General features: G+C 37.2%; 1 long non-coding RNA gene across 2 annotated transcripts; it reads right to left on the reverse strand.

Annotated features, from left to right (window-relative positions):
* Positions 1-981: 981 nt before the first annotated feature.
* On the reverse strand, positions 982-21,271 carry LOC141380650 (uncharacterized). 2 transcript variants are annotated; one of them, XR_015523246.1, is made up of 4 exons: positions 21,194-21,270; positions 18,112-18,211; positions 16,877-17,014; positions 982-1,652 (listed from the first exon to the last, which is right to left on the reverse strand). It is a non-coding gene; the product is annotated as an uncharacterized LOC141380650 (long non-coding RNA). The 2 variants fall into 2 exon arrangements; XR_015523247.1 differs by lacking the exon at positions 18,112-18,211 and having other exon boundaries at positions 21,194-21,271.
* Between the last annotated feature and the right edge of the window lie 2,595 nt (positions 21,272-23,866).

A 23,866-nucleotide genomic window follows, 5' to 3' on the forward strand; every position in this document is an offset into this window, starting at 1 on the left:
ATATTTTTGTCACCAAGCATCTTTAGAAATAGAAAGAAAATACATTTAAAATAGTGCAAAACTGCTAAAAATAGTACAAACTATAAAACTTCTCCTAATGTTTAATCTATTTTATTAGTTTTTTCCAAACAAACAAATTTGGGTGTACTAATTTTTGAACTGTTATCACAAACTATTTTGTCAGATAAACTCCAGATTTGGGTGACGCAGGGGCGCAGTAGGTAGTGCTGTCACCTCACAGCAAGAAGTCGCTGGTTCGAGCCTCGGCTGGGTCAGTTGGCATTTCTGTGTGGAGTTAGCATGTTCTCTCTGCATTTGTGTGGGTTTCCTCCGGGTGCTCCGGTTTCCACAACAGTCTAAAGACATGCGGTACAGGTGAATTGGGTAGGCTAAATTGTCCGTAGTGTATGTGTGTAAATGAGTGTGTATGGATGCTTCCCAGGAATGGGTTGCAGCTGGATAGGTATCCGCTGTAAAAAAAAACATGTGCTGGATAAGTTAGTGGTTCATTCCCCTGCGACGACCCCAGATTAATAAAGGGACTAAGCCGAAAATGAATTAATTAATGAAGCTCCAGATTTGGCTTCATTACCGAATAATCTAATGTATATGAACAAATAAAACATTCCAAAGCATTCTTTATGAAATATAATTTTAAATGAGTGATTTGTGAGGGGTGTTCTCATATATGCCGTGCACTTTAAGTTGAAACTTGAAGTTAATTGATTTAGCTTAAAATTGTGATACAGCAACTGCAACTTACTGCAGCCCCCAAGAAGGTAAGAAAATCCTTGTGAATCTTTTGTTGCTGATACCAAGCGTCTCCAAATCGATGTTATTTTGACACAAATTCATCTGACGTTTTGTAGCAGCATCAGCCAAATGAAGGAGATGCCAGCATAGCCAGGTTGTGTGGCATGACCTCTTCCTTTCAAGCTAAGAACAAAAGCATGCAAAAAAAAAAAAAAGGACAACAAAAAATACAACCCAGACTTTGTTTAATATGGGTTCACCTACAGGATAAATGTGTTTTGTTTTAAATAACAAGACAATGAAATCATCAAAAACAATTCAAGACTCAGAAAAAAACAAAAACTTGTTGATGCTTCTTCTCTGCTAGCATCAAGTTAATAATTACACATATTACAGGGCATGTGGAATTGACAAAAATAACTCACATGAAATTAAGTTAAAGAGAAATTGGTGTGCTTTTTATATTGTTGAGGTGTTATGGAAGCTAGACAGAATGTAAACTTTGCCATCTGAAAGTTTGATTAGAAGGAGGGGGGAAAAAATTGTACAATGCACTACCAAATCTTGTAGCCTGTTCTGATTTTAAAACAAAGCTGCTACAAACATTATCTGGGCTGGGACACAATTTTAGACAAATATGATACTCAACCAGACCATTTCATTTGCCCAAAATAAATCATGGACAGTTGACTTTTCTGAAACAAATAAAAAGTGGTGGTTCGATGAGTAGCACTGTCACCTCACTGCAAGAAAGTTGCTGGTTCTAATCTGAGTTGGGTAAGTTGGCAATTCTTTGTGGAGTTTGCATGTTCTCTCCGTGTATGCATGGGTTTCCTGCAGGTGCTCCGGTTTCCGGTATATGCTGGAATAGTTGGCGGTTCATTCAGCTGTGGTGACCCCTGATAAATAAGCAGAAAGAAAATGAATAAATGAATGAAGTCCTGATTTATTTAACAAGTAAAGTCTAAAGCTGCTTGTTTAAAATTTTAAAGTCCGCATGAAATCAAAATGTACAATAGTTATTTTGCTAGCTCACATTGTTATCTTATGGTGAATAATTAATCTGCGCAAGTTACTCCACTGAAAAAAAAGTAATTTTTTATTGGTCATCTTCCCTTTAAGGTCTGACTTTGCTTATGCATTTGGAGTAACGGTGCTTCTGTTGACATAAGCTTAAGGGCTTCCATATTAATTGTATATCAATACATTAATATTAATTGCGATGAGGGAAAGATGCACAAAAAAAGCCCTGCCCTTTACTCAATATTCAGTTTCAGTTCGAAGAACATCAACACACTGCAATAAAAGTCTCAGCAATTTCTGGTATTTGCAGATTTTAAACGTTTAAGAAACCCCCGAGTACTTTTCTTTAACAAATTTGTGTGCGCTGAGCATCAGTTAAGACGACAAACATCTGTCAGCTTCAATTGTGAAGAACACTGGATAATTTGAGGCTTTTGTCAGCTAATTACATCTTCCAGGTTTAAAATCATGTTTGGGGTGGGATCAAAATCGGTGACGTATCACTATCTGCCTGTTCAGAGATGATGCATCGGTTTTTTAATTATTATTATTCATAGACTTGAGTTTTCTTATCCTATGAGAAGACCCTCCTATTCATAATGCTTTCAGATGACAGACAGACCCATATGGACAAACCTGCCAAACTGTGAGATGGCACGTGGCATGCAGTATTAGGTTGTTGTGGTTTGTGTCATAATCCCCAGCAATCTAGTCCATAAAGATCACTTTAGAACTACAAATCTGCCACCAAAAAAACTCCAAATCCTGTCATGCACCACGCATTCACACCTGTTCTGGTTCTTTTTTGATTACACACACACACAGCTGGGATTTGCTTTCTTGTCTAGTCTCTCCATGTATTATCCTTGCCTTGTTCTATTGTTTATGTTGTCTGCCGCCTGCAAACCATCTGCCTGTTTCCTAATTATGCTTCTGGATTACCTTGCATGTACCTGTTTGCACCTGTTTGACCTATCTATGTGTAAAAACAGCTAAAGATGAGTTTTATAAGCCACAAATCTCCTATTTAAATGTTTTAATTATCAAAAATTTGTATAAATGTACAATGACACTGATATGCCAAATTAAAATGGCTTTTTTTATATAAATCCTATAAGAATTAACATATTTTTTTATTACAGCTCAGATTTAGTTTGCCATGAACATTTGCTTTAATAAAATATATAAAAATTATTTCTGTTTAACAAAATGTCATTTGTGATGATATTATGGGTGTTATTGTTATTATATAGTTAGCTATATATATTTAGCTAAGCTGACAAACGTAAAAGCTAACAAAAAGGCACTACCCTAATAGTAATAATACTGTAATAAAAATAATAATAATAATAATAACAACAAGTAAAGAAAATGAACAGAAAAAAATGACTTTTGTTATGTGAAATGTTGAGTTACTTAAGTTGTACTAACAATTAAACAACTTTTTATGTTGAGATCATGAGAAATTTAAGTTGGGATAACAGGAAAACTACTTTTATGTCGAATTCATGGGAAAAAAAAATAATAATATAATAATATAAAAATATAATAATAACACAAGATTGTGTCTCTTTTGTCTACTTTGTGGTCATATTAACGAAAACACATCTCAATACCGAGTGTGAACAGGGTCAAAGTGATCAAGTGGTGGTTAAAAAAAAAAAAAATGTTTTTGAGAGATACACTGTAAAAAAATAAAAATAAAAATTATTTTAAGTTGTTTTGTCCGGCACTATAAAATACCTTAAAATAACAGACGATAAATTACAGAAATTTACCAGAAATTTCAATTTAAGGAAATTTCTGTAATTTAACGTCCATTATTTTATGGTAAATGTCTGTAATTTACCTGCTGTTACATTACTTTTTTTTTCCAGCACCCCAGCTGCCGGGGGGAAAAAAAGTAAAATAACATTGTTTTACAGTCTCAAATAGGTAAAAACACTTTTTCAGATCATCTTACTTTACGTCTCGAAATTGCGACCGTTTTGGACACATATGAGCCCAAAATTTTATCTATGCAACCTCAAAATATATTTAGAACCATTTGTGCAAGTGCATATAATTTTTGTCGTGCGACCAGATTTCACTGCAAAATGTTCACCACATGCGTGGAATTAGGATTCACGCATTAAGCATCTTTGCACCTAAAAACACCAAACGCATCGCTTCAGGAATGGTTTAAAACAGTTGACATGTCAACTTGCTGCTGTAAACAAAGCCCGCAATGCTTGTCCCGCCTTCAAGCTCTTCTTATTGGCCCACTGCGCTAGGACAGAACGCGAATGGATTGGTTAATATCAGCTGTCAGTTCCAATACGAGAGAATGAACACAACACTGACAGATGTAGTTTTAGAAACCATCTAAGGTTACAAATAATGACATGTCTGACTAGTGATTGTGTAATGAATGTCAATCCAGCATTTACACTAAGAGAGGATAAAAGACTTCCAGCCTTTTAAAATCTGCTATGAAAATGACTAAAGAGTTTTCAGTTAACAGTGTTTGCCACTGAATCTAAACAAACATTTTAAGCACGAGATGTTCTAACGTTATTTAATCGTCATGATGCTGACAGTCGTGCGACTGATATACCGCATGTTCACCTTCGCCAAAGAGCATGCATTCACTGAGATGAAACTAATATTGCAGCTCATAAAAAGACCCTTACTGCTATTAAGATGACGTATGCAAATAATAAGTTATATGTCAATATTATCTGTCCAACATCAGACACACTACCCCTGAGAACAGCATATTGCTAACTCAGTTCATCTCATTCACGTCAAACAGTGCATGCGTACAGCTGGCCGGTGAACGCATTTAGATTTTTGTTTATTTGTAAATTGTGTTTAGAGTGTTAATATATAATAGAATCTGTTGATATAAAACTTGTAGTAATGGTGCTCATAATGTTTGGTGGGTGAGACTACATTTTGTCTGGTGCAGCTAAATTTTTAAAGTTAGGAGCACCGGTGCTACCAAGAAAAAAGGTTAATTTCGAGCCCTGTACTTTCTTGCATGTATTAAAAGAAAATGGGAGAATTTGTCGGATGACTTTAAAAGGGAGGACCACTATAACAAGTGGTCAAATATGGACAGGATTGTGTCAATGTGTTAGTAATAAGATTCTTCATTCGCCTCCTTCTCCACCTACACATTTATCTGAGGGAGAGGGTGCATTATTTTTTGCTGTGTTAAAGTGATTTAGCAATTTTAAGCTTCAGAATACAGAATATCATGCTTGATGAGTGTGAAAAATAGATGTTTAACAAGACTGAAGACAGTGGTGTGCATGTTTTAAGGTTAAGCCAATTAATTATGGGAAAAAAATGTATTAGGACTACCAATTGCAAATCTGTCAAAACTGTGACTTGTGTTTTGAGTAACGCTACGGTTACTAAAGTAACCCTCGTTCCCTGAGGGGGGCAACGGAAATGCTATGTGGAAAACCTTCCACTTATGGGGTTTTTGTCAGAACCCAATAATCTGAAAGAGTATAAAATCGGGCCAATGAAATGCCAAATGAATTGGCAGCGTCAGCATGCACAGCTGGCGTCAATGACATCAGTCAAGTATATAAGACGTGGCTAGTGCAATGCTCAAAATCCTTTTGAGCTGAGGAGATTTTCACGCTCAACAGCTAAGGGACAATCGTTGTGGCGAAGGTACATAGCATTTCCATTCCCCCCTCGGGGAACGAGGGTTACTTTAGTAACCGTAGTGTTCCCCTACAGATGGGGAACTCCAATGTTATGTGGAAAACCTTCCACTTATGGGGAAATCTATGGAAAACGCCACAACGAAAGCACCTTACCGCGTCCCTGGTGAAGGGTGCGCCACGCAGTAGAGCGAGCGCACCTACAACGCAGCGAGATGCAGTCTTCCAACGTGTCCCCTGGCCCTTACTCACCTTACTTACCTGTTCAGGTTTAGCTATATTTTTCGGGGAGTCGAAAAATAACCCAGTAAAGGGTTTAAATACGACAGTACATTGGGAAAACGTTCAGTCCCAATAGGGAGGACGTTGCGGAGTTGGGGAGACCTGGTGACAGCCTGAGGCCCAGCCCCGAAAACAGGGGAGGGGTACATAAGAGGATGGTTAGCGGGGAGAGAAGACACGGGCCCGCCCTAACACAGGGGGGGACTAAACCGTGGTTGAGTGAGCTTATGAGATTGCCCGCAGGGGATCACGCATAGCAGGCGCCTATACCCAGAACGCGGGCTGACCGGTGGGCTTGCCAACAACGTAATGGGCCAACGTCTGACTCCTCCGCTGAGTCAGATGCTGGGGGCCTAGGAGGAACTTTGTAGGGTTCACCGAACAGGGAACTGAACTGACAAAACTGAAAAAGCGCACTTACCTCCGAGTTAGGGAGAATGGCGCAGCAAGCGTGTTTCAACACCCCAACCGAATTGTTTCCTCAATCACCAAGTGTTACCTAATACCCTTGAGGAAACCGGCTCCATTCGCAGATTGTAAAACCTAGCAAATGTATTAGGTGTTGCTCAGCCCACAGCTCTGCAAATGTCTGTCAGAGAGGTGCCGCGTGCTAACGCCCAAGAGTATGCGATGCTCCGTCTGGAGTGCGCTCTCACCCCTGGGGTACACGACTCACCCTGGCTGAAAAGAGCGAGGGAGATGGCATCCAGTCTCCAGTGGGCCAATCTCCGTTTAGATACGGTACATCCCTTCTGCCGACCACCGTAACAGACAAAGAGCTGGTCAGAGGATCTAAAGCTTTGAGTGCGGTCCACATAGGTTTGCAAAGCGCAAAAAGGACACTATAATAAAAGGGCTGGGTCTTCCTCCTCCTCGGGCAGCGCTTGCAGGCTCACTACCTGATCCTTAAACGACGTGGTAGGAACCTTGGGCACATAACTGGGCCAGGGTCTCAGGACAACATGAGAGTAGGCCGGCCCGAATTTTAGGCACGAGTCACTGACTGAAAATGCCTCCAGGTCCCCGACCCTCATAACCGATGCCAATGCGACCAGCAGAGCTGTCTTCAAGGACAGAAATCTCAAGGATACTGAATCGAGTGGCTCGAAGGGCTCCTCTCGTAGGCTCCCGGGACAAGGAGCTGCCATGAGAGCCAGTCGGCCGCACGGTTGGGCTCGCCCGGCATGTGAACAGCATCCAGCGACTTCAGCCACGTGTGACTCCGGAGGAGCAGACGGCGAGAGAGTCCATCCTGACCAACACGTGTTGCCCCCTCAGTTTTTACCGGCGCAAAGTTAGAAACACTGTCAACAGCTCTAGGCAGTTGATATGCCAATGCAGCTGGGTTCCCTTCCGCAGGTCCGCAGCAGCAGGTCCGCAGCAGCATGCCCGAAACACACGGCCCCCCAACCTGTACTGGAAGCATCTGTCAAAACGACAACATGCCTGGACGCCTAACCCAGGGGCACTCTGGCTCGCAGGAAAGAGGGGTCCCTCCAGGGGGTGGGGGTTCGGTGACACAGCGGAGTGAAGTCACTCGGTGTATGCCCGCGTGCCATGTGCGTCTGGGGACCCGATCGTGAAGCCAATGCCGTGGTGGTCTCATATGGAGCAATCCGAGCGGCGAGGTCGCGACCACAGATGCCATATGCCCCAGGAGCCTCTGAAAAGATTTCAGGGGGACCACATTTTTCTGTCGAACTCTCTTAGACAGTCCAGCACTGGCTCGGCGTGCTCTCGTGAGAGGCATGCCTTTATGGTGATCGAGTCCAGCTCCAACCCGAGAAAGGAGGGGCTCTGCACGGGGGCGAGCCAGCACTTTTCTCGGTTGATCTGAAAAACTAACAGGTGGAGGTGCCGGAGCACCTAGTCTCTGTGCATAGTCAATTGTCCCCGAGAGTGGGCTTAAATCAGCCAATGTTGAGAGAATTGAGTATGCAGACGCCCGCGGGCCGAGGGGGCGCAGGCATCCTCCGCCAACTTGGTGAAAACCCGCGGAGACAGAGAGCCAGAAGAGGAGAACCTTCTACTGTCATGCTCGATCTTCAAATTCAGACCGCAGAAACTGCCGATGATGTGGAACTATGGAGACATGCAGATACGGGTCTGTTAGATCTATTGCTACAAACCAATCCCGAAGACGAACGCATTGGTTGATGCGCTTCTGCGTAAGCATCTCAAAGCCTGTGACGGCAGCGGTTCAAAACACGCAGATCTAGGACTGGTCGTAACTCATCGCTCTTTTTGGGCATGATGAACTATGGGCTGTAAAACCCGCTCTCCATCTCGGCTGGAGGGGCCGGCTCGATTGCATCCTTCGCCAGGAGGACAGCAATCTCCACTTGCAAGACAGGGGCGGACGCAGGACTTAGCCTGGTGAAATACACGCCCGTGAACTTGGGAAGCCGTTTCGCAAAACTGTATCACATAGCCGAGTCTGATCGTAAGGATGAGTCTTTGCGACAAGTTAATCCACTAAAAAAGGTTTTTGCTTTCGTAATCTTCGATTTAAAGTCTGACTTTGCTTTCCAGTTTGGAGTAACGGTCCTTCTGTTGACATCAACTTAAGGACTTCTTTAACAACTGTATATGAATATATTTAACCACGTCTCGATTAGTTTGCTACAAGGATATGATTCACACAAGAAAGCTCTGCCCCAACTCAATATTCTGTTTCAGTTGGGAGTACATCAACTTTCGGTTAGTGCACACTATGTATGTACTATAAAATGAATTTAAATAACCGTAGAATAACAGTAGTATATGTCAACTGAGATAATTTCAGTTCTAAACTGCCAACATGTTTACATTAATATTAATTGCTTTAATACACATTAATCAAAACAATTAAAAAACATTTAAAAAAAAAACTATTTCAAGTACACAATAAAAGAAAGTACAAACTCATTCTGAGCAAATAGGGGAACTAAAAGCTCAACCACAAAATAATGTTACAATAAAAAAAAAAACTATCCAAAGATTAAAATTAAAAGAAATCTGTTAATACTTTATTTTAATGTACAATTCAAGCCATTAACTAAAATGTTTAGCTTAATACAATACTAATTAGTTGCTTCTTAATTTTTAGTGAGGTATAATAAGATTATACTTTAAGTTCTAATAAACAGTTTATATCTAAATTACAGGCAGGTAATGAGCCATTAGTACATAGTGTGAAATGCTACTTAAACTAAAGCAACACATAACATTTATCTTTTCAGTCAATTTAATCTACAAGTGAAAGTTTTAAACCAACTCAACTGTTACCCTTAAAAATAAGCTTACAAAATTTATACAGTAGAAATCATTCATTCAAGTCATTAATAGAAAATCAGTGGTTACTTGAAATTTTTTTGTCAATATATACAGATAATATTGTATATACAGCGGGGAAAATAATTATTAAACATGTCATGTTTTTTCCTGCGAATAATATTTCTAAAGGACCTGTTGACATTGAGTTCAACCCGATTTTGGTAAAAATTCTAATAATGAAAAGACAAATACTAAACTACTGAAACATATTTACCGTAATACTTTTTGCAAAAGGCTTTTTGGTAATGGCAGCTTAAAGACGTCTGCCATATGGAGAATAAGTCACATAAATTGCTCGGGTGTAATTTTTTTTTAATAGACTTCAACAAAGTGTAAAAATCTTGATGGTTCTGTGGGTCTCGTCTATCAAATCAGATCTTTATGTAGTGTCTTTTCCTGTTTTAACGAAAGGGCCCTGGATTCTTATAAACTAGATCACTTCAAATTGTATTTTAACCAAGCGGCAACCTCCCGCTCTCCCTCAGGAAGCCAATACGGAAGTAATAAAAACTGCAATTCATCCAAAATTCCGCTAGTCCTGGCCGCTCCTGGATCCAAAATAGAGCAAATTTCAATTGAGCCCACTGTTGGAATGGCCAACTTTACTGCAGAAAAAAGGTGTTTACAGCCTGGTACAAAAAAAAGATTTTGGTTAATACAGCTAATATTACCCTTCATGACAACTGTGAGGGGGGTGAATTTTTTTATAACTTATCCGTTTCCTTTATATTAAGTTATATTAAGTTTGCATAATTAAGGGTGTGGCCACTTGAGTGACAGCTAGGTCTCGTTGGTCGCCGTCACGTCACCTCAACTGAATCCTGCAGATTAGCCACTTTAACTCGGCATATTTATCGTATTTCTGTGTTGTTTTATGTGGCTTTACACAATCAACTGCCTTTTGGACTTGATTCCTACAATTATTAGATGGCATGGCATGCTGAGTGCACTTAATTGTGCTCACAAACTATTCACGTGGCCTTCGTTTTCCATGTGAGTAAAGTTATATACTTATATACCATCTCTATACATGTATTTGTTTTATTTAAGATCATTTATCATTTATATTTATATTTAGAGCTGTAATGCACTCCAGAATCTGACGGATTGATTAGCTGTAGGCTCTAGAACAGTCATCTGAAGCGTTGTCATACAGTGTTATGCTGGATTTCATCAATAGTCTTACAACTAGCACAGACTATATCTGAAGTGTTTGGAAGTAATTTGCGTTTTCCTCCTGTAGAAAAACATCATAAGAACAATGTTTAGTGGCTCAACGTATTACAGCAGTGTTTTTAAAAGACTTAACACTTTATTGATATAGTATACAACCAAGCACAAGTGGTCAGAATACAAATGAGTCACAGGTGATAAAGTATTAAGCGTTCTCCCAAGTAAAGTGTGTCTGAACCAGGTCCAAGCTAAATGCCAGCAGGTGTCTGTAGCTCTGCTCACTCTCCGCCTCTTTGCCCTTGTTTGGTATCCCACCGTGGGTGTGATGCAAGCGAACAAAATGGCGACAGTTGGCCGCGCCCATAGATATATACACTAGATATCGCATAGGGACCCTGAGCATGCGTCAATAGCGCCGCCACATTGGTACAGTGCTCCAAGGACAAATGTCATACAACCGCACTAGTCAAGACACTAGTCAAGATACTTCTGCGTCAGGTGACCGGCGTAACCCACATCGCATGCAACGCGCGTGGCTGTGCATTTATACTTCTGCGCGCTGTCTCTGTTGGTCTGCATTAACACTTCCGAAACGCTAGTTGGCAGTGAGGTGTAAATGTTCCTCTGGGTCGAGTTTCTTCGCTGCTTTTTTGCTTTTCCTGAACATATCCGGGATGTACAAGTGGCTCAAACTCGCTCATTTTGAGGCAGGAACCGGCGGACGTGCAACAACTTTAACTATAAGGTAAACACAAAACAAAACTTTCCATCCAGAGCTCCTTCACGGGACTCCACACTTGTAAACAATCGCTCGCTTTTCGCGCGGCTCTCGGTCCCGGCCAGACTCGTCAGCGCTACCAAGCCGACCAATCACAGAGCTTACGCTACGTGTCGTGCGACGTGTAGTTAAATTTTTTGAGAGGTGCACGTCAGCAACGGCCACGGCGAAGGGCTATGCGTCAGCGCCGTAGCATACGCCGGCGTTTGACGCAGAAGTATAAATTAGCCTTTATTACGTGAAGATACGGGACTTTAGCGCTGTCTACAGGTGTAGTAACGAGCAAACAAAGAAAACAAAGCACAAAGGCAGAACATTTCATAGGTAATATTATGTTTTTTTCTGTTTTTGTATGTTCTGAACTTTTGTGCTCATCAGGTAACGTTATTGATGATAACATTCACTTACTGAATTCACCATACGGCAAAGCAGCTCCAACTCGCACTAAACACTCGGCTTATGCTAGTTTTGTTGAATAAAATCAGCAAACAATGCAAAAGAAATATGACAACGAGATGCTGCGCTGCCAGAAACTTGTATTATTGTCGGCTAACGTTAGTGAAAGAGTCGTTCGGGGGATTCATTCACAAACTAACCGCTCTCTCCGTCAGTATGAGAAGTGAAAGCAGAAGAGGAGGTGTGTTTCAGGACACGGATTAGATTAAATTTAACAGGGAGGGTGAATAGTACATTTCTGTACACACAAACACAAGTTTTTTGTCAGGAATGCCCGTGCGGTCACTGATCCATCAATGTAGAAAAGTTATGTAAAATTATAATTTTCGTAATTAAAAAATAAAAATTACATATTAACATCCAGGAAAACTCCCGATCACAGATATATGTGTATATGTGTATATCTCTGGCTTTGCATGGCCACAGTCCTCCACTGTACCTTGGTCCCGCATTCATTTCAAGGGAGCGCTACCCTGTAGCAAGATGGCGGCGCTATTGACGCATTCCGTCCAATAGACAACAATAGGCCAGGCGACATCTAGTGTATATATCTATGGGCCGCGCCTACTTGTGGCTTTTTTTGCGCTCTTTAGAAACCTATGGGTGACGTCACGGATACTACGTCCATATATTTTGGAAAGAAAAGCATAACATGAAACCATATAATATAAATAATACACACAACCAATCTGGTACAGAATTGCCATTCCAAATTTACCTAAATACAATTAAGCAAAAAAATTTTTACAAACAAAAAAAATTAAGGTTTGGTGCAAAATAAAGCTTTTCATTTTCCTTTTTTTTTACATAGCTGCATAAAACACACTGGCCCTTCACCCAAAGGGCAAATAAACAGCTAATAAGTTATAAGCTCTCTTCAGTTCCGTATTCGACAACTAGCTAAGCAAATAATCTTTTTCACCCCATCGACCTTCTGGAATATTCATTCAGTCACCTTACAACCACTTCTGTCACAGCACATTAAGTAAAACTTTTAAACTAAATATAAATACATAAATTCAGAAACAAAACATCCATCATACAATAAACAAATAATGAAAGAAGTAAAAATATTATAACAAATAAATTCATTGACAGTTGGGCTTCATTTATTTTAGATTTTCTATTGGATTCAAGTCAGGTGATTGACTTGGCCATTCTACAGCTTGATTTTCTTTCTCCTGAAAGCTTCTGAGAGATTTCTTACTGTGTTGTGGATTATTGACTTGCTGAAATGTCCGCCCTGGATTCATCTTCATTATCCTTCTATTGTAGATGTTGGACTGAAGCAGTTAATATTAATTTCCAATGACGAAGGGCAGATGGTTGCTGAATAACTACTGAGAGATTTCAGCTGCTGTCTGGGCTTTCATTGCCTTTTTACACCTCCCTTTTTTCATGTGTTCAATACTTTTTTCCCTGCACCTTAAATTGTAAACTAATTTGTTTTGTTTTCTTTACATACATGGATTTCTTTGGTTGTTATTAACATCTTGGTAAAATTTCAAGTCAATGGTATCTTTTGAAATTTGAAAAACGCTGGCGTGTTCAACTTATTTTCCCCGCTTTACATACAGACAGAACAAAATTAATAGCAAAACATTCTGTATGTAACATGAAACAGTGTATTTAAATAAACTACAACTTGCTTTATCACTCAGCAATAAAGACATTTCATGAGACATGACATATGGCATAATAATAATATTAATAAAACAGTCATAATCAAGTCAGACCACTAAAAACAGAGATAAAGGACTGTCTTGGGAAAACTAGGATATGTGGTCACCTTATAGTAGGTGCCCCGTCATACAGACACAGTTCATTAATTCATTGAATTCACTCTAAATGGGCAGTTAATTTGGAAAATCCCTCAGGTATGTGTTTCATTAACCTGGACCTGGAAAGGATAACATCAGCCGGTTTTAGAGTCTTGTGGAATGTCTAATAGGTCAAAGTCATCATGCAATAAAAATGTTTGATGTCTTCTCATCGTAGGCCCAAATATCCTTTCCGTATGGCAAAAAAAAATTAAATGAAATACAGGCCGTCTTGTAACTGAGCTTGTGCAATGCTTCAAAGAAATTCAGCTTCATTCTGTTTAAAAATGTGATGATCAGACGCTGGGGCATTCAAATGTGCTTATGAGTATTTGATGAATTGTATTAGCCTACTATATTAAAATAGGCATTTTAAAATGAAAATCAAATTGACTGGAGAAAAATTAAATAAGACGTACTACTGAAAACAATTTCATAATGGACACTAACTTTAAATACTAATAAAAAGCAAATTCCACTAAGCATCAGTCTATAAGACATCTGGGAATGAAAGCTTCCAACATAATGAACTAATCAGGTCTCAATATTGTCTGCCAATGTCTTGAGTCTCACAATTCCCAGAGTGCTCTCTGGTGTCATGAATGCAATTTCAAGCCTCCATTGGAGCATTTCTTTTTAATGAATTGAAGCAGAACTTGTCGAGTGTCCACCAGATGCCTTTTTGATTCAGCCTCAAAAAGACAAGAAAAGTGCTGCCATTTTTCCACATTCTGGCCCTGTACGCTTAGTTCATTTCAGCAGTTTACAAACAGAAGGCATGTTGTTGTTCTTCATATACGGTCAACAACAATTGACTGTTATTCACAGCTCTCACTGAAAATGACCACAGTACTTTCAAGGTTTCATCAACTTGGTAAGCCAAACAGTGGAAATTGCTTTTCTAATTGCTCTCAAAACCTCAAATTCCTTCTATTCAGTTTGTGGCTTATAGGTAGTTGGTTTGTGATTTTATTTCGTTAAGATATATGCACCCGACACTTTATTACACTTTGTTACAGTGTTGGAGATGATGCAACTGCCGGAGTTCTGGTCAAGAAATTACAATCATATCACCCTTATATTATCTCCCTTACACTGGCTGCCTGTTTAGATTCATATTGATTATAAAATATTGCTTTAGTCTAGTTCCTGTTTATCTAACCATCCTTATGTCTTTCTACAATACAACACCTTTATAAGATCTCAAAAGTAAAGGCTTCTGGTAGTATCCAGAATAACAAAGTCCACTAAAGGAGGTCGAACCTTCTCATATATGGCTCCGAAACTCTGGAATTGCCTTCCTGATTATGTCCAAGGCACACTTATTAAGTTATAAAAATTAAAGACTTTTTTCCTGCCTCTTTTTATGCTCTAGGCACTTTACTAGAAATACTACATTTTATATGTTTGTTTGTATAGCTAAGTTCTTAACTAAGAAGGGGGATACTTTTGATAGTTCAATCCCTATCATCATCTTTTTAGTAAAGCATATACACAATCCATCACATGATTATGATGCACGAGTGTGCTTCATGCAGTTGAGTGGGACTGACAAACCACCTGTAGGACACCCTTTTCCTGTCTTACTATACCAGGCACTTTATAAGTAAATTAATTAATTAATTAATTAATTAATTCATTCATTCATTCATTCATTCATTCATTCATTCATTTTCTTTTTGGCTTAGTTCCTTTATTAATCTGGGGTCGCTGGGGTCATTCCACAGTGGAATAAACTTGCTACTTATGCAGGAAATGTTTTTACACAGCAGATGCCCTTCCGGCTGCAACCCATCTCTGGGAAACATCCATACACACTCATTTACACTCATACACTACGGACAATTTAGCTTAACCAATTCACCTGAACCGCATGTCTTTAGACAGTGGGGAAATTCGGAGCACCCGGAGGAAACCCACGCAAAATCAGGGAGAACAAGCAAACTCCACACAGAAACGCCAACTGACCCAGCTGAGGCTCAAACCAGCGACCTTCTTGCTGTGAGGCCACAGCACTAACTACTGTCCCAATGCGTCGCCCTAAATTAGAAATACTTCTATGTATTACATGTTTGTTTATATAGCTCCTTTTTCTATCAATAAACAGGGGAAAGGAAGAAAAAAGAAAAGGGAGAAAAAAGAAGAAGAAATGTTCCAAATGTATGTGGCAAGTAAAATTTTAATTTGTAAGAAATCTGAATGTGAAAATGCAGTAAAATAGATATCCATAAAATAATTTTTACTTTGACATTGATATCTCTTGTTCAAATACATTGTGAACAGCAGCTATGCTAATTATTTCCCACCAGGGGATGCCCATCCCAATGTCCGCTCTATTGACCTTATTCTTCAATGTGGAAATGCATTCGTTTTTACGATTGTTTTAAAACTTCCGATTCAGTTGCTTATGTCAAACTACGACCTCTACAAACAAGTGTTTGCATAAATATACAGGCAAAGTAGAAGAATACAATAAGAAAATATCTGTTTGTAACATCAAGCAGCAAAACGAGCTGTTTTTAATGTCTAAAAATGAATGGAAGAGAATGAGACCGAAAGTTTCGAGCCACTAAGATTCAAATGGCTGCACCCCCTCATACGCAGAGAATAAGATGAATACACAACTCCTTAACTTTTGTGATTTTGATTGTATTGCAATATGTAATGCTGCATTGATACATTAATTATTGTGAAAGCACTATACAAATAAACTTGAATTAAACTGAATTGAACAAAGGTCTCTATTGTTAAAATAACATGAAAAAAACATTACATTTTTTTTCTTTACTAATTTTAAGCAATTATGATGTCAAAAGTTGATTCAATGATTCAAAGTAAAAAACTGCAACATCAACAAATGTACCGCTGCAATAACTTGATTAAATTAATCCAGATTTAAACCCGGACACATTTTCTAAAAAAAAAAAAAAAAAAAAAAAGGTAACTCCATTTTGGTAAGAAGCCTTCCGCAAAGCTTAATATGTAAATTGTAAGATTAATATGTAATTGGAAGAGCGTGGATAGGGGGGGGGGAAGGTGTGAGGGGTAAGGGATGAGTCACTTGGGGCATGTGAGGAGGGGGATTGGTAAAATGAGGTGCCGGATCACAAGTTAAGCCCTGGCCTTTACACAATACTTTATGGGATAAATTTCAACTGATTTTATTATTATTTAGCTCTTGTAAGATAATACTGTGCTGCTTCAGATTCGTTGCAGGTTCACTAAATAGAATGTAGCCAACCCAGGCTCATTATTGATACATAACCCTGTATACATTTCTGGACAGCACGAAATACATTCCTGGAGTTAGGTATTTTGCAGTTTTCGTGCCATTCGCGTCTGCTGTTCTCACGTAAATCAACCAGTGTCAATTGATCAACCAAACAAAAACCCCACCCACCCCTTTTCTTAAATCCAACCAATATAATTTTTAAAAGCATCGTTTGACCCGATCACCACCTTCCCTAAACCGAGCCGACAGTGTTTTTCAAAGCAATCCAGAAATAGAAAAGCCCTCATGGCCGCCTGAATTTTCCACGTTTTCAGATTTAACCATATTCGCACCCTTTTATTAACTTGTTTATTTTATTTTTTGTCTTTTGTTTTTGTTTTACCTGCTTTCTGGAACCATTCTTCACCAGACTCAAAGCTCATTATCACGGTCAACTCCTCTCTGCATCTCACATCTTCCCATGTAAACTGGGCAAACTGGTAACAGCAGAAAAGCCATCCACATGGAGGTAAGCTGCCAGCTGGAAGCATGAAAAGAAACTGTCAGCAGCGCCATATCCACGGTAGTATTCATTTTAAAGAAGAAATGCAGCCATATACGTTGCTCTGGCTACATAATATGTGCTCTCCGGAAATGTTCATTGTATTCATTGATACAAGTTTCATTGTATTTGCATTCATTAGCTGAGCTTCTGTCAAAATGTAGCTACTCTAGTATCTGAACTACTTTTAGCTATAGCTACTCCGCAACACTGTTTTGCTAGTACTGGCTGCACCTTTAGAACTGCTTTAATTCTTCATGGCATTGATCGACAATGTGCTGGAAACATTCCTCTTAGATTTTGGCCCTTTTTGATTTGATATCATTTCACAGATGCTTTAGATTTGTTAACTACATGATGCAAACCCACACATCTAAAGGTGCTCTTTTGGATGAGATCTGGAGTCTTTGGAGTCATTTGAGTTCAAGAAACCAATATGATTGAATCTGAGCTGGCATGTGATCCTGTTGGAATTGATCATCACAAGATGAGTTCTCTGCTGTCATAAAGGGATGGAAAACAATCAGATATAGCCTAGGGAGTAGTATTTAAATGAATTGGTACTTAGAATCCCAAAATGTGTCAAAATAATCTTAGTCACACTTTATTTTGATGGTCCGTTTGTTGAAATTAAGTTACATTGCATTTACATGCCTACTAATTCTCATTAGGTTATAAGTAGACTGTTAGGTTGGGGTAAGGGTTATTGTAAGTTGACATATACTTGCAAAGTTCCTTATTCATTCATTTATTTTATTTTCGGCTTAGTCCCTTAAATAATCTGGGGTCACCACAGTGGAATGAACCTGCCAACTTATCCAGGGGATAAGTAGGATAACCGGATCACCTGGAGGAAACCCATTCGAACACAGGGAGAACATACAAACTCCACACAAAAATGCCAACTGATTTAAGATTATCAAAGATCATCAAAAGATCTTTCAAAATACACTCACTCTTCTCTTTATTAGGTACACCTGCTTGTTAACCCAAATGTCTAATCAGCCAATCACATGGTAGCAACTTGCAACTAACAAAAGTAACAACAGTAACCACTAACAGAAATGCCAACTGACCCAGGTGAGGCTCGAAGCAGCAATCTTCTTGCTGTGAGGCGACAGCATTACCCACTGCGCCATCGCATCACTGCAGAGTTCCTTATAGCCAGTTAAATGTCTGTTGAAGGAGCATTTTAACAGGTATTAATCAGCCAGTACTAAATATCAAATTGACCATCAAAAATAAGGCGTTACCATAATCTCCCCCAAACCATAATTCCACCTGAACTACTGGTACAAGACAGGATGGATTGATGTGCTTTCTTGTTGTTTACACCAAGTTCAGAACCATTCAAGATTTATGGTTACATGAGTAACTGTTGCATTTCTGTTGGCTTAAAACAGTCTGGCTGTTTTCCTCTGGCATCAGCAAGGCTTTTTTTTTTTTTTTTGCTTACAGAACTTCCAATTACTGAATATTTTCTCTTTTTGAATCATTCTTTGTAAATACTAGAGATGCCTGTGCTTGAAAATCCAAGTGAAATGCAGCCCGTTTGGCACCAACAACCATGCGCATTTAAAATCACTTGAATCAATTCCCTTGTGCATTCTAATACTCAATTTGACATTCAGAAGATCATCTTGACCACAACTTTTGTTACTACCATGCCTTTACTACCATTGGCTAATTTGACATTTGGGTTAACAAGCAGGTGTACCTAATAAAGAGGCAAGTGAGTGTATTTTGATGATCTTAAATCAGTCAGCTGAAATACTTGAAGAATCAGCAAGATTTTAATTTATTTTTCATAATAAAGAAAAATAAACATGGACATTGGTTGTTTTAGTGCCCCTTCATGAATTCAACACATTTAAATGAACTATGGACTTAATTATTTTTCATAGGCAAGTCTAAAACTAAAATTATGACATTGGCAACACATAACATGATGTATGAGACTAAGGGAGAACTGTGCTGCAACTTATCTTTGTGATCTAGATACACCATAAAAAATTATTTGTTCACTCAACTTAGTTAAGTCATCTTGTTGCATTGACTCAGTTAAGTTGCATTGACTTAATACTCATCATATTAAATTAATGTTTAGTTCACAGAGTTAAATAATTGACTTAACTACTGATTTGAAGTTGGCTGGACTTTTTTTATTATTAACAAGAACCAGTATGTACAGTTTACTTATACAACAAAATCACTTTACATTTTTTAACTGAATGGAGTAAATGAGGAATAAAAAGAAATTAAAGAAAAAAAACTGAGAAGAAGGTAAATAATTATCAAACTACATACAAATATATTACGCACATTTTTCCAATTTTAGTTATAAACAGAGTAATTAAATGCACATTTACTAAAGAAAATGCATATTTACATATATGTTTATGCAAACATGTTAAAGGAGGAACATAATTGTTTTAATTGCTTTCCTATTTTTAGTCTTAGAAATCCCTTTATATACATTTGAATCTTATTTTATAGCACCATAAAGAGAGGTTTACTTTTGACAAACTTAGATTTATGTATGTGAAATTTATATAATAATAAAATAAGCTTATAATAAAAACAGCATCTAATAAAAAGAGCAATCCTTAACTTAATAACCCAAAATCGAGACACTTGAGCTCCAGCGAGAGGGAGCTTGAGCTCCAACTCCTCCTCCTATAAGCTGTTTTAATGCGTACACTCACCCCACCCCTAACCCCAACCCCCAGTGACATCACATGTAGAAGAAGTGCAAGGAAGGAGGAGCTGGAGCTTAAGTTCCCTCTTGCTGGAGCTCAGCTCTACCCAAGTGGCTCTGCAGTGAGTACCATTTGCCAAAATCACAAGTTTATAAGATAAGGAAAAGGATTTTAAAATATTATAAGCAATAAATGCTTCAACATTACTCCTAAAAGTCGAGTATATTGGCAAGACGAAAATAAAAATGAAACAGTTTCATTAAAGCTTTCGTAAAAACAGAATCCTGACTCAATATAAATTTTAAAATTTTGCAGAAATATTTTGTCTGATAAACTCTATAAAGTAATTTAAATGATATTTCTTTAGCCTTATTTGAAAAGATTTTTTTAGGTAATGACCATGCTCGAGTCCAGTTTACATTATTAAAGATTTTTTCAGTAAAAAAACAACATATGGTATAGACATATTTCTTTTTGAGATTCAAGATCTAATTTTGTGATTATTAGGCTTAAATCAAGAAAAACTGATAAAACCGACAAAACAGAATGCGCTGATGTACATACAATGCTTTTGTACAGCATACAGTATGTATATCAGCAGGTTTTGTCCCCGTAGTATCTTAAATTCCTGTAATGTAGGAATGTTGTTCCTACATTACATTCCACATGTTCCATTCCTACATCTTGCGATTAATTCTGTAAATGTAAATATTGTTCCTTCATTATCAAACAATTGATTAACTAATGTTGGTCCATTGTTAAATCCACTGTGAAAGAATAGTGACTTATTTCTATACAATATATTGGTATTATTCCAAATAAGAAAACTATGTGGGGAGAAGTTATGTTTATAAGCCTCCATGTTGTAAGCACTTGTTTGTAAAATTTAGACAGTTTGATTGGGAGTTTTTCAAATTTTACACATTAAAAGAAATTCTAAATCACCGATATGGGAGAAAATGAAACAGGGGATAATCCAGATAAATGAAGTATTTAGAAGAAATTGTCTTATTGCTCTAATGAGCAGAACTCTGCCTTTAATTGATAGATCTCTTTGTGGTTCCTTAACTGGACTTGCAATGTTTCGTTTTAATAGGTTAACTTTATTAAGTTAGCAGAACTTGCCAAGTTTAGTTTAAATACATTAAATTACATTTTCAAGTTCACTGAACTTGAGGGGTTGGGTATATTTCCCAACCGAACAGACAACAAAACACTTTACACATTTTAAGAAATGTCTTTACTCCCAATTTACACATACTTTTATACACATATTGAGATATTACAAATTCAAACTTGAAATAAACTTTACTAAGCTTTTTGAATGTGGCCAAATTCCACGTTTTAAAAAAGGTCTAATCTGCTCTAAAAACATTTATACTGGGAACAATACATTGACAATCAGTTCATATATGTCATTTTACAAGTTCTAACACAAAAATAAAGAAGCATTACTTACCAAATGTGATCACTAAACAATCTGATGAAAGGTATCTCATGTGTCTGACTTCTTCTGGTGTTTAACTGACAATTGGCAAACTGACTTTTATATTATATTACTGATATTCCGCCACCTGCTGGATTGGAAGTATGGGATGCATCTTAAAGGATACTGGTTCAGCATGTTTTTAAGTTGAGTTGACAAACATTCTATTGCAGATGAGATGAGACAGCGAAAACTTACCAGGTTAAGTAGAATTATCATAAATCACACGCAAAAACAAATCTCGCTTTAATTTATTAAATGTAAAATGTTGTTTATGAAATATATTAAGTAACAGAATGAAACTTCATCCCAAACCTATTGTTCACCCACTGCATCCATTTATACATACAATGCAGCATATACGAGTACACCCCCCACACATCTCTCATTTTCTATAGGATGCTTTACAATATTATATTTATGCACATACATTAGTTTAGTCAGTACTTTAGCCAAATCTGGAGCTTTTCTAAAAAAATAACTTACAATAATAGTTCAAAATTATTAGGACAAAGTTATTAGTTAGAGTAGGGGTGGCCAACCCTGTTCCTGGAGAGCCACCTTCCTGCAGATTTCAGTTGCCACCCATATCAAACACACCTAAACCAATTAATTAGGACCTGAACACCACGTGATAATTACAGGCAGGTGTGTTTGAAATGGGTTGCAACTGAAATCAGCAGGAAGGTGGCTCTCCAAGAACAGGGTTGGCCACCCCTGAGTTAGAGGAAAATAATAAACACAATTTTCAAAAATAACAAAAATTAAAAGAAACAAAAATATATACAGTTGAAGTCAGAATTATTATTATTGAATTTCATTTTATTTTATATTTCCCAAATTATGTTTAACAGATCAAGGAAATGTTTACAGTGTGTCTGATAATGTTTTATTTTGTGGAGAAAGCCATGTTTGTTTTATTTTGGCTATAAGAAAAGGAGTTCTTATTTTTTTGAAAACCTTTTTAAGGTCAAAATTATTAACCCCTCTAAGCTATATTGTTTTCAATTGTCTACAGAACAAACCATTGTTATACAATAACTTACCTAATTACCCTAATTTGCCTAGTTAACCTAATTAACCTACTTAAGCCTTTAAATGTCACTTTAAGCTGTATAGAAGTGTCTTGAAAAATATCTAGCCAAATAAGATTTACTGTTATCATGGAAAAGATTAAATAAATCAGTTATTCAAAATGAGTTATTAAAACTATTTTGTTCAGAAATGTGTTGAAAAAAATCTCTCCCTTAAACAAAAATTGGGGGAAAAGAAACAGGGGGCTATTAATTCAGGGGCGCTAAAAATTCTTACTTAACTGTACAATTTTGTTGAAATTTTGTATTTTTTTATATTTTGTAGTTTGTAATTTTCTTTTGCAATATTTTGCATGAATTTAAATGTATTTCTACATTTAATTCCATTTCTAAAGATGTCCTGTGACTAAAATATTATTTTATTAAATTATCTATTTAACAAGTCGGTTTTGTTCAAATGCACCATATTTAATAAAAATGGATAAAAAAAAATCTGTTTCAAAATGGGGTGTACTCATATATGCTGAGCACAGTACATGTAAAGCATGCACACATACATATATAAATAGTCTCAGTGTAGGTTGATTTTTAATATTCTTCATGAGTTGAGTATATACTTTATGATACAATATGCACATATTATAAATATCTACAAGAACGTCAAAACACTTCACATACACACACACACACACACACACACACACACACACACTAACTTATACTTTACCAATTACACTAAATCTTAACATGACAATCATATAACTAAAAAATGAGTTTTACAGTACATTTTTTCATTGACTTGTTTATCAATACAAGAAAACGTCTGTGATTTTACTTCTGTAAAATATTTTCCTCAATGCTTCTAAGCAACCTGGATATGGTTTGACCATTGCTACTGAAATACATCCATTGAATTGACTTAAATTTAGTTTTAAAATGTATTGTTCAAAAATTAAAGGGTTAGTTCATTTAAGCTAATATTGCTTTGATATAAGTCTTATTATCTGGACTAATCACATTTAATGGCATCTGGAGCTTATTCATGGAAACATCCAGTACCTTAAATAGGATTGTTGCATTTATTAAGTAAAAGAAGGATGTTAAGGATGATATTACAGTTGAAATACTTTTTCAAGATTTTTCCTAAGGAACAAGCAAAAGGAAGTAACTCTAAATCTATGTACTAGGTCCAGGTCTACTGAGCCATCTGTAGAAAACTGTCATATTTCATTAGATGTAGAGGAAATATTAAATGCATGTAGTCTGCAGAAGTCTTTTAAGGTCTTTTGCTGAACAGATGTTAATAGTACCACATTTCATTTTCGATTTTATGGCAGGAGTAAAACTACTTTGTCTTCAAAAGACTCTACTGGACTGTTGTTGAACAATATGCAGCTTGTTCAGTTTATGAAACTTTAAAATTTGTATACATACTTCAAGTTTTTAAAGATATACTATCTAGAGCACATTGAATGCAAATAATGTGTCTACTTTAATTTTTCATAATTTCTCACAATAATACAGTGCTTTTCAAGGATGGGCAAAAATACAGTGAAATGTATTTTAATATAAAATAAAATATTAAATACATTAATTTTAATTGTATCAAAAT

Source organism: Danio rerio, chromosome 23 (genome assembly GCF_052040795.2).
Source record: "Danio rerio strain M-AB ecotype USA chromosome 23, GRCz13ab, whole genome shotgun sequence".
Lineage (NCBI taxonomy): Eukaryota > Metazoa > Chordata > Actinopteri > Cypriniformes > Danionidae > Danio > Danio rerio.